This window comes from Mytilus galloprovincialis, chromosome 6, assembly GCF_965363235.1.
Source record: "Mytilus galloprovincialis chromosome 6, xbMytGall1.hap1.1, whole genome shotgun sequence".
NCBI classification, from domain to species: Eukaryota; Metazoa; Mollusca; class Bivalvia; order Mytilida; family Mytilidae; genus Mytilus; species Mytilus galloprovincialis.
Genome location: NC_134843.1, coordinates 49,003,472 through 49,019,765, shown reverse-complemented (window position 1 = coordinate 49,019,765; position 16,294 = coordinate 49,003,472). Strand labels below are relative to the sequence as shown.

General features: G+C 31.5%; 1 protein-coding gene across 2 annotated transcripts in view; it reads left to right on the top strand.

Moving 5' to 3' along the window:
- The window catches only part of LOC143079772 (uncharacterized), a 31,399-nt gene that overhangs the window by 548 nt on the left and 14,557 nt on the right, over positions 1 to 16,294 (top strand). Inside the window, exons 1-2 of one of the 2 annotated variants that reach the window (XM_076255351.1) lie at positions 6,129 to 6,156; positions 10,657 to 10,723. The gene's annotated coding sequence lies outside the window, so the exon portion shown is untranslated. Of the gene's footprint in view, positions 1 to 6,128; positions 6,157 to 10,656; positions 10,724 to 16,294 lie in introns of those variants that run through there. The other variant, XM_076255350.1, reaches the window with a different exon arrangement.

Below are 16,294 nucleotides of genomic sequence, written 5' to 3'. Positions count from 1 at the left end.
ATCGAACTAGTGTCCATGACAAAGACGTGCTATTTTTAGACAGCCATATCAGACTATCGACCCTTTACTTTAGAAACATGTTCTGACGAAGAACATGAGTATCTGTTTTCCTGTTTGTTGTAAATAAACAGCCTTTGGTATTTGTGTATTCAGGATTAATATTTCCTTATTTCCTGTTAATAGCTTTTGTTTTACAGGAAAAGGTGCAAAGCTCTAAAACAGTATTAAAACTAAAGAAAAGTTTTAAAGACTAAAAGAGGTCTCTTTATTAATATTTGCTTTAGTTGTGAAACTTTGAAAAAATCAGTAAAAGGAGTATTTTAAATAAAATTATTTTGAAATTATATTTTTGTAGAGATTGAAGGCTGTGCAATTTTTTTTTAATTGAACAATTGTTGAAAAGATTTCAACTTTCACAGTTAAAGAATTGATCATTTGTAATAGATTAAAGTAAGAATTGTGACCAAATAAGGGAGCTACCATTTGATTTTTATGAGGGGGCTAGGATGAAAAATTTTGTCCTGCATTTTTTTTTAGTTGTAATCTCTGTCCTGCCTTTTTATTTTTCACTCTATTCGGTCCTGCCTTTTTTTATTAGTTTATCCTGACTTTTTTTACCTAAATTGTCATCCTGCCTTTTTTTTTTGCAAAGTGTCTCATCCTGCCTTTTTTTTTTACTCAAAACTCCTGTCCTGCCTATTTTTTTCAAATTTCATCCTAGCCCCCCCATAAAAATCAAATGGTAGCTCCCTAAGTAAACCAATCTGATCTTTTCTGCCCTCCTACAACAATCCAACAATAGATATATTTTTTTTTCCAAAAAATAACTGAATCTATGGACTTGTTGTGCTAATGTAGTATTTGATTTCTTAGCTCAAGTTTAAAAAGGTGGATGATTTACTTTTATATTTAATCTAGTTAAACTTTGTCAAACGTTTATCTGGAAAATTTGGGTATGTTAAAATTTATGTGAAAAAATTGCATCTAGGTATATGTACATCTTTCCAAGGATTTGTATAGTAACTTTACAAATCCTTGATCTTTCGTAGTTGTAGCAGTGTTCTATTCTAATAATTACAGAGAGCTTGGCTTTTTTCTATATAAGGCGTCTGATTTGACATCTTTAACACTGCTGCATATTAAAACAATTGTTTATTCCAAATTGCTGAATGGATCCCATTAGTCATTTCTTATAATTTAATTCTAAATTCCATTTTAAACCATAGAAAACTATGAAAAAACGTTTATTACGTCAAGTCACATGACTAAATTATGTCTACGGGCTCATAACAAAATAACGTCAGCCAATCAGAAGACGCGTTACATCCAAAATTAAATTATTTTTGTCGAGCCTGCAACTTTTGTTGCAGAAAGCTCGACATAGGGATAGTGATCCGGCGGCGGCGGCGGCGGCGGTGTTAGCTAACTTCTTAAAAGCTTTATATTTTAGAAGGTGGAAGACCTGGATGCTTCATACTTTGTATATAGATGCCTCATGTTACGAAGTTTCCATCAGTCACATGTCCAATGTCCTTGACCTCATTTTCATGGTTCAGTGACCACTTGAAAAAAAAGTTCAAATTTTTTGTAATGTTGAATTCTCTCTTATTATAAGTAATAGGATAACTATATTTGATATGTGCGTACCTTGCAAGGTCCTCATGTCTGTCAGATAGTTTTCACTTGACCTCGACCTCTTTTCATGGATCAGTGAACAAGGTTAAGTTTTGGTGGTCAAGTCCATATCTCAGATACTATAAGCAATAGGGCTAGTATATTCCGTGTATGGAAGGACTGTAAGGTGTACATGTCCAACTGGCAGGTGTCATCTGACCTTGACCTCATTTTCATGGTTTGGTGGTTATAGTTAAATTTTTGTATTTTGGTTTGTTTTTCTCATACTATATGCAATAGGTCTACTATATTTGTTGTATGGAACGATTGTAAGGTGTACATGTCTAGCGGGCAGATGTCATGTGACCTTGTCCTCATTTTCATGGTTCAGTGGTCAAAGTTAAATTTTTGTGTTTTGGTCTGTTTTTCTCATACTATATGCAATAGGTCTACTATATTTGTTGTATGGAACGATTGTAAGGTGTACATGTCTAACGGGCAGATGTCATGTGACCTTGACCTCATTTTCATGGTTCAGTGGTCAAAGTTAAGTTTTTGAGTTTTGGTCTTTTTATCTAATACTATATGCCATAGGTCAACTATATTTGGTGTATGGAAATATTTTATGATCTTTATGTCAGTCGCACAGGTTTTATTTGACCGTGACCTCATTTTCACGGTTCATTGCACAGTGTTAAGTTTTTGTGTTTTGGTCTATTTATCTTAAACTATAAGTAATAGGTAAACTATATATGTTGTATAGAAGCATTGTTAGCTGTACATGTCTGCCTGGCATGGTTCAACTGACCTTGACCTCATTTTCAAGGTTCATTGGTCTATGTTTAGTTATCTTGGTTAATGTTAAGTTTATGTGACAGTTGTTATAAAGCTTAGCTTTATACTTAGGACTATCAACATAATATCAATGATTAGTATAGAAGGCGAGACATTTCAGCGTGTGCACTCTTGTTAAATAAAGGTTTTAGTCCCTTAACACTTAAAAATAACAAGTAATATAAATGAAGTATAAATGAAAGTTAAAATGAATTGGAAGCAACTGGTTTCACTGCATACGTTATGGTAGACATCTGGGTTGGAGCTTGATGTTTTTTGTCATTTCAAGGCCATACAAAAAAGTATGTGCATATATATGTATTTATCATTTGCCAATTTATTCTTGCTACATTTAATTCCTTTAGTAAGAACCAAATGCAATAACATTTTACTACATAAAGTGCCACTTTTTGAAATAGAAATTTTGCAGACATTTCCACTTTTCATTAAAAAAAATAAGGGCAAAATTAATTTTTTGTCATCTTTTGGTGAAAGCTATTGAAAATAAAAGATGTTGGAAGGAAATCAAAATAAAGGTTCATTGACTCTGAAATGGTATGAGCTGGAGCCTTGAGTAATAATAATAATAATAATAAATTCTTTATTTAAAGAGGGTAAACACAGTAAGTTACAATTACTAATCTTCCCTGAGGCCCTCGTATACATGTATACAATACAAGTAAAAAAAAAAAAAAAAAAAAAAATGAAATAATAATAATAAGAGAAAAAAAGCAGACATACAACATATAAACACAGTTGTATAAACATAATAGTTCTATGTACATGTACCATGATTAAAAGATATAAAACAGTTACAGATTGCATGTAGTAAATAGATATAACATACAAATCATTAAAATCCTACATTCTAAGAGTAATAGTTGCAATAATTTCAGACTGAATATTGGGACTGTCTCAAGTATTGTTTTATAATTTGTTTGTCACTATCAAAGTTTCTCATTACAACTTTAAAGAAAAGACTGCACTGTGATGGAAAGTTTTGTCCAAATCCATTCAAATAGGATGGGATTTTTAGGATGAAAGTTTTCTTTGACTGTTTTCCCTTTCAACAAAAAACATAATATAAAAGTTTGACTAAGAAAACTTTGATTGTGATGAGACTATACATGCCATTAATGAATAACATATATGTTCATTAATTTTTTAGTATTCATATTTGAGGAATGAATTGTTATTACTTATTTGGGAAACTACAAAAAAAGTATTCCCTTTTAATAGTGATTGATTTGTTGAAGAGATATTTCACTGTATATATATACAAACATGTATGTATTTATAGACTTATTACATGTAGTGTACAATTTCAAAGTTAAATTTGTTTTGGTAGTTTATATCAGATTTTCTGTTTTATTCTGGCCATGAAATTAGATTGCATATAAATGGTTGATAGCACATGTTTTTCACAAGGGTATTCTATATTGATGAATGTTAGGCTGGCATTTATGACATCTGTTGTTTAATCTAAGTGACATATGTTGTTCTATTTGCCAAGTTAAAGGGCGAAAACACAACTTTCCAGATTAGTGTGACAGATTTGTTCAAAGTATAATACCCCTTAAATGAGATTTATTTTAAATTGATTCTTATTTTGAACATGGATATTTCATATTGATTAGTACCAATTGTCTTGTAAGTGAGTGAGGATCTGTTACTTAATTTTAAAGTTTGATATATTCATGTGATATTGGAATTCACCTCTTATTCCATATTTGATTTTTTAAGTGTTTTGATATGGGTAGAAAAAATGTTCTTTTAAATATCATTACTCTCTTTAAGGATATTAGATACATGTAGAATCCCTGAAGTGACTGCTGTTGTGAAAAAAAAACCAGTTATTTTCAAATGAAATATTATTTTTTACAGTAATGATTATTTTAAAATCATACCCAAATTCTTTTATGTGCTTTACTTACAATGCAACCCCATTTACAATATGTTATTTGAAGGTTAATGTCTGTATTTTGGTGGCTTTTTTTTAACATTCTGAGGATGAGTAGTAATAAATCCTTATTGCATGGCTAAAAACTGAACATGTATCTTGCAAAAAAAGGTTAGAAAATTTAAATATATTTTGATACAAGAGAAAACACTTCATCAGCAGGGTGACAATAGATATCATTGAACACTTTGTTTCAACTATTAACCATTTTAATGTGAAACAAAATTTCTGGTTTGTATTCTTTATTGGACATTACAATTCCTCTCAAATTGTCAATTTCAAGTGGTCACTTGTAATTATGTATATAAAATGTGTCATAAATGTTTCCTATATCAGATTTAATTCCTTCATGTGGTTAATTTTACTGTGTACAGATATATGTATATAAAAACAAACAAAATTGTGATAAGACTACATTTTGGAAGACATCTTTCTCTAAATGTACAACATGTAAATGCAATGTATTGCAAAATTTTGTTCTTTTAACATTATATACATATGTATAATGTAAAATCATTTATATGTTAAATGTATGGCATATGGTTGCATGTATGAAATAGAAAAAGCAGTTAATTATTTGGGGATTTACAGATTTATTACATGTTGTTTGATGGGAATTTGTTTTTTTACATATAATTATATCCATTGTTAATACAAATGTAATTACACAGGTGAAAAGATCAATGATAGGTGCCAATATCAGTATGTTGTCATAAAACATCAAGCATATCTGTAATTTATAGTTTCTCATTTAAAAGCGTTCTGTTCTTCAATAATTAATTAGGTCTTTAGGCATGTATAATTAATCATTAGATTGTGCACTTTCTGAAGACCAGCAGATTAATACATTGTATTGTATATGAAGAAGCTATGGGAAGGTTGATTATTTGTAAATTTTTTACATGTCAAAAACATTCATCAAATTTTATTATCTTAATATACATTTTGAAAACTAACCAACAACTAAGCGTAATTATTGTTAGTTTAGTCAGTTATAACTTTGTCAATCACAAGTTTTGTTAAGAGGTCTAGATCTACATTTAGTAACAAGACATATCTTGGTATTTTTTTTAAATGTTAAAGACTTAAGTTGAACCATTTCAAATTTTTTGCAGTCATGTGTATAAGGAACAGTTCACAGATAGTGCATAAAGATTGACATATATTCTCTGATCTCAAATTCTGACATTTTATCAGGAAATCCATCCTTTGTCAATTGAAAATTTTGCAATGTAGTAGAAAATATCATACTTGAACTCATTCCTTTATTTTTTTTCCTTCAGTCCATATATTTGGCAAAATATCAACAGAAATAACCAAGACTTAGTTGCTGAAATATATTCTTTTCAGCAACAATGTGCAATGGATGAGGTTTTACCTCTTTAAAAGAAAATTCAAGTTTTCCTATTCATTTGTACAAAAAACTTATGAACATAAAACATTGTTTTCATTGTATACTTTTACCCATTATAGGATACAATATCCCCACTTTTAAATTATTTGGACATGAAATCGTAAATTTAAAAGAAAAAGAGAAAGCACCTCTTATTACATGTATTAGGTTCATTGCATTGTGGATATCCTCAGATGGTTTTTCTTCTTGTTTGTTTTCTTAATGTATGTTCTCCAGATGATTTATGTGTACATGTAAAAGGGCATAAACATCTTTTGGCAAATATAGACTACATGTACTTGTTATGGGGGTCATTGAAGAACAAGTTATTAATTTGTCAATAGTTGCATTTAGGGTAAGTGAGTATTCAAATGTGTTCTTTTATATACATTGTAGATCGAACAATTATGAAAAATTAAAAAGGGTGAAATAAGGTGACATTCATGCATTGAAAGTGTTTCATTCTGTTTTTGTCTTCCCATCAACAAAGTTAACAAGGTAATTGTTGTAGATATAGATGCAAGACTTTGGCATGTGGTTTCATCACACAGAGTTGCAGGGTCAACAATTAGTTGTAATTTAAGCTCAGTTTAAGAGGAACGACTTTTGTTAAGTCAATGTTATTTAGTGGTGCAGCTGTATTTCATTCTGTCAATTCTCATTTCCATGGAGATTATTTGGCCTCGTAGTATCTAGATGTACAAAGTCCTGAACCACAGTACTCAACAACATTACATGTAGGTTGTTCAAATAGTCAGACAAATATACACATGTACACAGTTAACACATGTTTATTGGGATAGACACAGTACTGTAGAAAGAAGTGTACAGGATATTGTTAAGGTATATGAACTGACACACCATGCACACAGGGATCCAATATAGCTAAATAGGTTATTTAAATGTCTATGTTAGATATAACTGAACCAAGGTTTACTTATAAAGACTTATTGACACTGTCATTGATTTTCATCAAAAGCTTTTATTTGTGAAAGAAAAAAAATTGGCAAAGAAGAATGGGTTGTGGTTTGACATAGTTTTCCAAAGATTGTTCTGCCCTGTTTATTTAATGCATACTATATCATGACTATAAGGCTGCTCATACCAATTATTGAGAATTTATTCAACTGAAGTCCAAAAATTTCATATGAAATGCACATGTAATACATAGATCATTTTACAAATTGTCAGAATTTCATTGAATAACAGTCTCTGTTTATCTCTATATTTAAGGACAATGAATTTCATTCTATGTTGAAGGCAATAAATATAAATCTCAAATTTGTGTTCATACTTCAAAAATCAAAAGCACACAAATTTTTGTTCTGAATTCACAGTTCTTCAGTTTATATCTCCATGCATGCCATGTATATTGTGAAATAATGTAATAAATCAATCATATTTTAGAAAGATACATGTACGTCATAAACATATCCTACTATATATACTCTAATGTTTCTTTAGGCTTAGTAGTGTCCAAAAAAGTGGAACATTCTGAATTTTATTTGTATCCTATACATGTAAGTTTCGAACAGGAGAAATATTTTCAATGGAACAAATATTACAGAATTTGTTCCTTACCTGAATATTCGTTCCAATTGGAGCAGATATTATAGGATTGTTTATAACAAAGTTTTCAGGAGAACTTCTGTATAATTAACAACTTACGTGTATTACCTTTTCAAGAAAGTATTTATGAATGCAAACATACACAAAAGACATTTCAAAAACCAAACCGTAGGAAAACATATCCCATAAAAAACACAAGTAAAAAAGCAAAACCTGGCATCTATTTATATATCTATAATACTAAAATTACGAGGTCCAATTTGTCAGCCGTCATCACGTAAAAAACGACGAATCAAAGAATTCAACTTTATATACAACTAATATAGTACAAAGGTGTAGATTAAAAATTACACCACTCCAGGCCCTTTTGTTTTCCACGTAATTAATATTGCCAATAATTAGGAAGTTCCGGGTCGAGTCCGATACCGATACCAATAGTATAATCACCTGTTACCTATTACCTTATCTGTACGTTCCGCATCTGACAGGCGCACCACCAAACGGTGTATTCAGGATTAATATGCTATATACACGGGTCATAATCACAGGGTTGACACTACTAAATTGTCAAATTGTTACCTATTGTAGTATTTTAATCCGTAAGACTTTCTAAGATAACAATACGAATACTAAAAATCTGGACTAAAAATAAGTTTCAATTTGTTAGCGGGCATGACGTAAAACAGCGAATCAAAGAATTCAACTTTATTTATAACTAATATAGGACAATGCTGTTGATTAAAAAATACTCCATTCCAGGACCTTTTGTTTTCCAAATAATTAATATTACCAATAATTGATAAGTTCCAGTTCAACGGGTTCAAACAGAAAGATTTGAAAGCAGAGAAAATTGTGTATCTTATAATCGGCATGACTTTATCAGATGACAGTACTAATACTAAAATAAGGTTTGCGCATAGTTATATACTCTAATTCAGTCACGGACCCGTGATATCACGGGTGTGTTCTAGTATTTATATAAATAAATCAAGAGTTCCCTGTCCTCAGTTCTAATACCTGTTTGAAAAAAGAACCTTAAGCTTTCTACTTCTTTTGCGGTTTCAGTGGCGGATCCAGCCATTTTAAAAAGGGGGGTTCCCAACCCAGGACAAAAGGGGGGGGGTCCCACTATATGTCCCCATTCAAATGCATTGATCAGCCAAAAAAAAAGGGGGGGGTTCCAACTCCCGAAGTTATTTTACCAGACATGTCTGACAGGTTCGTGATACCAAGTAGATGACCTCCTTGATGATACTCATGTAGTAAATATCTTCTTACTCTTACATTTTGTTTATTAATATAGTTAATAATGTTGGTTTGTTGTATTCTTAATACATGTTTGCATTTATCTGTTATTGTTTGACCCTAAAGTTTGTGGGTGTAGTTTTGCACTAAAGATATTATTAACTTATTATTAAAAACAAATAATTTGGCAGTTATGAATGTGAAGTAAATTTTTATAGGGTTTCATTCTGTCTTCTATTTACTGTTGGCATTGTATTTGATGTTCCTCCAGTTTCAGTTCTAAGCATAAGAAAGAATTTCCTATATCATGGCCAGCACAATGTTTAGATAAGAATAATGAGATCTGTGTTGTTGATTGCCTTGGTTCCTGCATTTCCAAGTTCTGTGTCTCATTAACAGTTGCTGTAGCTACTTGTATTAGATATCAATACATACATTGTATTTCTAGAAGCGTTTTCCATCTTCAGGCTGCAGTATTGATTTTGGTGTCATCTTATTTCTGATATTGTCAGAGGAGTAAACAACTGGCTTGTTGTCAAGGCACACATGGCACAAAATCCATTGATGGTATTGAAGCTTGAGACAGTAGCCTTGATATAAATAATTCAAGATTTTACTTGTCATTGAGGCTTGAAATGACCTGGTAGTGATGCATTATTTTAGCTAGTGTACAGAAATTGTTTACTTACACTCTGTATGAATTGTTTTACCATTTAATGATAAATATTTTAAGTGTTTCTGTGTTCAAAATTTTCTTTATTAGAAATATAATGGCATTATGCTTTACTTCTTCTGCTCCAAGAAATGTGTTGTACCAGGTGTTAGCATGCATGTTAAAAAGGAATTATAACATTTATTTTTTTTCCAACAACATGTTGTAAATTATTTAATGAATATTACATCCTCATTCTTCACTTTCCGCTGTTACTGAGAAAAATGCTACTGAGAAAAATGCTCTTTTCCTCACATTGCATTTAAAATTATATTTATCATTTATAATATATAAATCATATTTATCAATCTGATACAGACATGACAGAGGTACAAACAAAAAAAAAATACAAAATATTTTAGAAATTTTGTTTTTATGCCCCACCTAGGATAGTAGAGGGGCTTTATGTTTTTTGGTCTGTGCGTCCGTTCGTTCGTTCGTCCATCCGTCCGTTTGTTCGTCCGTCTTTGTTTGTCCCGCTTAAGGTTAAAGTTTTTGGTCAAGGTAGTTTTTGATGAAGTTGAAGTCCAATCAACTTGAAACTTAGTACACATGTTCCTTATTATATGATCTTTCTTATTTGAATGCCAAATTAGAGTTTTTTTCCCAATTTCATGGTCTACTGAACATGGAAAATGATAGTGCAAGTGGGGCATTTGTGTACTTGGAACACATTCTTGTTTGTACGGTTTTGAAGCAATGCTGTTTTATTGTTAATGGTATTTAATTGAACAGTCTTCCTTTAATTTAAATGCCAGCTCTAATTCATTGATCAGTAGATAACAGAATCATTGCAGACTTATAAATTCTTTACTAGACTCTGTTTGATATCCTTTAGAAGGATATACATCAGGTAACATGAATACAGGCTTGTTTATCATTTGAGCATCATGTTGTGATATATGTTTCAACAATAAAGCAGAGATGGCATTAAATGGATTGGCAAACAGTACATAATTTTAGGGGTGATGAAAGAAAAAACCATTGACAAGAACATTTTCTTGTTTTAAAAGTGCATTAAAGGATAAAATTTTATTTTATGTTTGTTTTTATCATGAAGTCACTGATACAACATGAACAATTTGCACATTGTTTATAGCTATAATAGTAAAGCATATAAAAGTCATGTTTTGAGGAAGTTCATGAAAGTAAGCTGCTGAGAGTCATCTTGTAGAATGTAGACCCTCAAGACCTTCCAATAGTTTTTATGACGAAGAACATTTATATGAATGTACTGTAACATAGCGGTTATTTCCTTGTATTTCATAGGATTGCTGTCTCATTTTCTTTCTTCCCATATTTAATTTATTTTTAATTTTTATTTTTCAGGCCTTTTAGAAAGCAAAGACAATATTTCAACAGATTAAATCTAAATTATCATGGAAGCAGTAAAGAGGTAAAAAAAATAGCTATTAGAATTTAGAACACACCTACTCTGTTTTTGTGATTCATTAGATATGTATTTCACTTGACCCATATATTTCATCTTTATGTACTGTGACTTTTTATACAACCGCAAAAATTGAAATTTTTTTGGTCGTATATTGGTATCACGTTGGTGTCGTCCGCGTCATTGTCCAAATACATTTGTTTTTCACACTCTAACTTTAGTAAAAGTAAATAGAAATCTATGAAATTTAAACACGAGGTTTATGACCATAAAAGGAAGGTTAGACTGATTTTGGGTGTTTTTGTTCCAACAGATTAGGAATAAGGGGCCAAAAAGGACCAAAATAAGCATTTTTTTTGGTTTTCGCACAATAACTTTAGTATAAGTAAACAGAAATCTATGAAATATTAATATAAGGTCTATGACCACAAAAGGAATGTTGGGATTGATTTTGGGAGTTAAGGTCCTAACAGTTTAGGAATTAGGGACCGAAAACAGGTCCCAAATAAGCATTTTTCTTGGTTTTTGCACAATAACTTTATTGTAAGTTAATAGAAATCTATGAAATTTTAACACAAGGTTTATGACCACAAAAGGAAGGTTTGTATTGATTTTGGGAGTTTTGGTCCCCAACGAATTAGGGGCCAAAAAGGTCCAAAATTAAACTTTGTTTGATTTCATCAAAAAATGAATTATTGGGGTTCATTGATATGCCAAATCTTACCATGTATTCAGATTCTTAATTTTTGGTCCTGTTTTCAAATTGGTCTACATTAAGGTCCAAAGGGTCCACAATTAAACTTAGCTTGATTTTAACAAAAAAAATAATTCTTGGGTTCTTTGATCTGCTGAATCTAAACATGTACTTAGATTTTTGATTATGGGCCCAGTTTTCAAGTTGGTCCAAATCGGGGTCTAAAATTATTATATTAAGTATTGTGCAATAGCAAGAAATTTTTAATTGCACAGTATTCAGCAATAGCAAGAAATCTTCAATTGCACAGTATTGTGCAATAGCAAGAAATTTTGGATTGCACAGTATTGCACAATAGCAAGAAATATCTAATTGCACAATATTGCGCAATAACAAGAAATTTTCAATTGCACAGTTTTGCGCAATAGCAAGAAATATTCAATTGCACAGTATTGTCTGGTTTTCAAATCGGTCTACATTAAGGTCCAAAGGGTCAAAAATTAAACTTTGTTTGATTTCAACAAAAATTGAATATATGGGGTTCTGCAATATGCTGAATCTAACCATGTATTTAGATTTTTATACGCCCATCAAAATTTTGACGGGACGTATTATGGTATACAAATGTCTGGTGTCTGTCTGTCTGTCTGTCTGTCTGTCCGTTGGTCTGTCCGGCTAAAACAGGGGTATGTTTTTTTTTCTCATGTCGCACCGTATCTCAAAAACCATTCTTGATTATTGCTTAAAACTTTACACACTTCTTAGTTATATTAATCTTAATATCTGTATACTTTTTGGTGATGATTAAAAATTTCATTTTTGAGTTATTGAGTATTTCGTAAAAAAGGGGGAGGGTTTTTTTTACATGTCGCGCTGTATCTCAAAAACAATTTATGATTATTACTTAAAACTTTACACACTTCTTTGTTATATTAATCTTAAGATCTGTATACTTTTTGGTGATGATTCAAAATTTCATTTTTGAGTTATTTAGTATTTTGTAAAAAAGGGGGAGGGTTTTTTTAACATTTCGTGCCGTATCTCAAAAACGATTTATGATTATTGCTTAAAATTTTACACACTTCTTTATTATATTAATCTAAAGATCTGTATACTTTTTGGTGATGACTCAAAATTTTATTTTTGAGTTAATGAGTATTTTGTAAAAAAGGGGATGTTTTTTTTTTTACATGTCATGCAGTATCTCAAAAACAATTTATGATTATTGCTTGAAACTTTACACACTTCTTTGTTATATTAATCTAAAGATCTAGATACTTTTTGGTTTGATTCAAAATTTTATTTTAGTTTTATTTAGTTTTTTGTAAAAAAAAAAAAACAGGGTGTCTCAAAAACAATAAATGGTTATTGCTTAAAATTTTCTCAGAAACTATTTATGATTATTGCATAAAACTTCCACATAAGACGTCGGGCGTATCATGCACTCATGGCGCAGCTGTTTATTAATATTTGGGCCCGGTTATCAAATTGGTCCACATTGAGGTCTAAAGGGTCTAAAATTGAACATTATTTGATTTCATCAAAAATTAAATTCTTGGGGTTCTATGATATGCTGAATCTAACCATGTATTTAGATTTTTGATATTGGACCATAATAGGTAATAACAATCCAAGTTCAGAGCTGTATCAAGCCTAAATGTTGTGTCCATACTTGCCCCAACTGTTCAGGGGACAAAATATACACCTCAAACATGCCCTAACATAAAAGGTGCACTCAATTTTATCTTTTTGATACAATTGTAACCTTTTTTTTGGAATTTTTTCCTGAGTCACATAATGGAAGGGCAGACACGAAAATAACTGAACTAATAGATTGATATGTTGTCAGCCCGTGTTTTTTTTTTTTTTAAATTGGAGGTTATGCATTTTATACATCAAACTTGATAGATAAAATTGAGAATGGAAATGGGGAATGTGCCAAAGAGACAACAACCCGACCTAGAGCAGACAACAGCAGAAGATACTCATGTTGTCGACTTGATATTTAATTGTTTGCATAACTATGTAATAGATAAATTGAAAACTTATGCAAATGGTGTTTTTAAAATAGAACACTTCGTAATTGAGAAGAAAATTGTCGTTTTTGTCGAGTTGCAACTTTTGTTGCAGAAAGCTCGACATAGGGATAGTAATCTGGACGCGGCAGTGTTAGCTTACTTCGTAAAGGCTTTATATTTTAGAAGGTGGAAGACCTGGATGCTTCATACTTTGTATATAGATGCCTCATGTTACGAACTTTCCGTCAGTCACATGTCCAATGTCCTTGACCTCATTTTTAGGCAGTTAAGCTGCCTTATGCGAGCACCCTGGATTTGGGTTCCCCTCTGGGAATTTTTGAAAAAGTGCCATTGCTCTGATCTGGCAGGTCTGGTAGATTCTTTATAACTAATTAGACATTTTTTTCACACTTTTTGTTATAAAAAACAATAAATATAAGGAAGATTACCTTAAATGATCGTCGATTTTCCCAAAACAATTGATGTTCCCCATTTGAAAAAGTGCTAATTAAAAAGTTAAGCATAGCTTTTTATCGTCTGTGCTTTTGATGAAGATGTAAGTGAACTATTGTAAGAATAATTTCATCGCCGAAAATGTTTGTAATTGAAGGCATTAAAATTTGCCAAATGGCATGAATGGCGCATGGATATTATTTTGCGGCTATTACGCCGTTGAATTTGGTGGATTCCATCCTACTAAAGGTAAATATTTAAAAGCATTGTCCTACTTCCTCTCTGTGTAAGTCTTGAATTTGTAAGAATACTTGATTATTTTATTTCTACATTGTATGAATTTTATTTAACTATTTAATGCAAGCTGATGTTATTATTTGTCATCGTGTCTCTCCGTACTTGCTATGTATCGTGTAAACCCCCAAACATTATACTCGATCAGGGCCATTGCAATATCAATCGGGACCTCATTTGAATACGTATTTATAGATTTTGTCGATGTCAATTAAGGTCATTTCAAGATGGTTTCCTTTATCGTGTGTTAGTTAAAAAAAAAATCACAAAATTACTGAACTTAGATGAAAATCTAAAGTTGACATGGTTAATTAATTGCTTTACTCACAAACCTGTAAACTCATTCATGTAAGACGATACACCTGTACAATGTGACCTTTCACCTGGAAATATAGTTTCGTATACAAAATTCCACTTCTTTCAGGTTTACACTTTCAGTATTAATGGTTACAATTTACAATTAAAAAATGTTAGGTCTTGATTTATTTAAGTCGATAAGTTAAGAGTTAAACACAAAAAAGTCGGAATACGAAAATTTTGATACTTTAATCACACATATTCAAAATGGCGCATCGTGGTTTACTTGTACTGTACACACGTGAATAACATTAAACGAAATCGATCTTGGGAAGATTTCACTAGGTTTTATCTTGACTATAATGGTTTTACCATTCAAGGGTTCATCTTTTATTGATATTCAGGATTCATGTACATTGTTAAAGATGCAATGACACAAATTTTACCAAATTCGAAACAAAGCGGACATTCGATCAAAGGCTGATTTTTATGCAAATTACTAAGTCAACACTGTTAGATTGTTTATTTTATTTAAAAATAATAACAAAGAGTAGTCAAGAATACTTTTATTTCTTAATAATACAAAGAGTTGTCTAGAATACATTATAACATTGACAACACATGATGTTTCTATTTACTTGGCCAAACCTCGTTCAACATCGTATCCCAACTCTGGAAAAAAAAAATTCATGAAATTCTATAGTACTGCATAGTCCGCACCCCTTCCATCAATTTCATTCCCAGGGTAAAAAACCGCGGACTATACACCCCTTTCAACTGTTTGTAACACATAAACAAACGACAGCTACTGAATTACAGGCTCCTGACTTGGGATAGGAACATACATAAATAATGTAGGTATATCTCATTACCAGAGGCGGATTTAGGGGCGGGGGGGGGGGGGCTGCCCCCCCCCCTTATTGGAAAAAAATTTGGTTGCTTATATAGGGAATCACTGAAGCGTGACTGGAGCGGGCCTTCTCTTAGGTCAGTCGGTGGGCCCCTTATGAAAAATCCTGGATCCGCCACTGATTACCAGAATATTAAGCCCACCCCCTTTGTCATGGTCTATTGACTAATATGTATTAGTTTTTGATTCGGTCAGTTTTTGAGGAACCACAAGTGAATGATCAATGATATTTGGTGTGCAGTTGGATACACTTTGTCACTTTTAATTTCTTGGCTCACACCGAACAACAAGATATAAAGGGCCCTGAAATTACTAGTGTAAAACCATTCAAACTAGAAAACCAAAGGTATGTTCAAAAAGGACAACTTATGAAAAGTCAATGGTATTTGGTAAGCAGTTGTATATTCCTCCATGCAGCTTGTAACTATTAGCAAAACCTACATGTATACTGCATAGTAAGCTTTAAAAGACCAGAAATTACAAATGTAAAACAATAAAAACTAATAAAAATATTAAAATAAATAATTGGACATAACTTTTGAAAGTGGCGGGATTGGATAGTGAAAATTTTAGGCTACAAACATTATTCAATACTTGAGAAATAGCCGAGATAATATTTTCACCAATTTTTCAACAATATTCGTCTTAACTTCTGCCAAGTTTGCCTCTGCTTTTTTTACTTAACTGCCTACAGCGCCTTTGGTGCTTTGATTATGGTTCAGTGACTACTTGAAAAAAAAGTTAACATTTTTTTGAAATGTTAAATTCTCTATTATTATAAGTAATAGGATAACTATATTTGGTATGTGTGTACCTTGCAAGGTCCTCATGCCTGTCAGACAGTTTTCACTTGACCTTGACCTCATTTTCTGGATCAGTGAACAAGGTTAAGTTTTGGTGGTCAAGTCCAT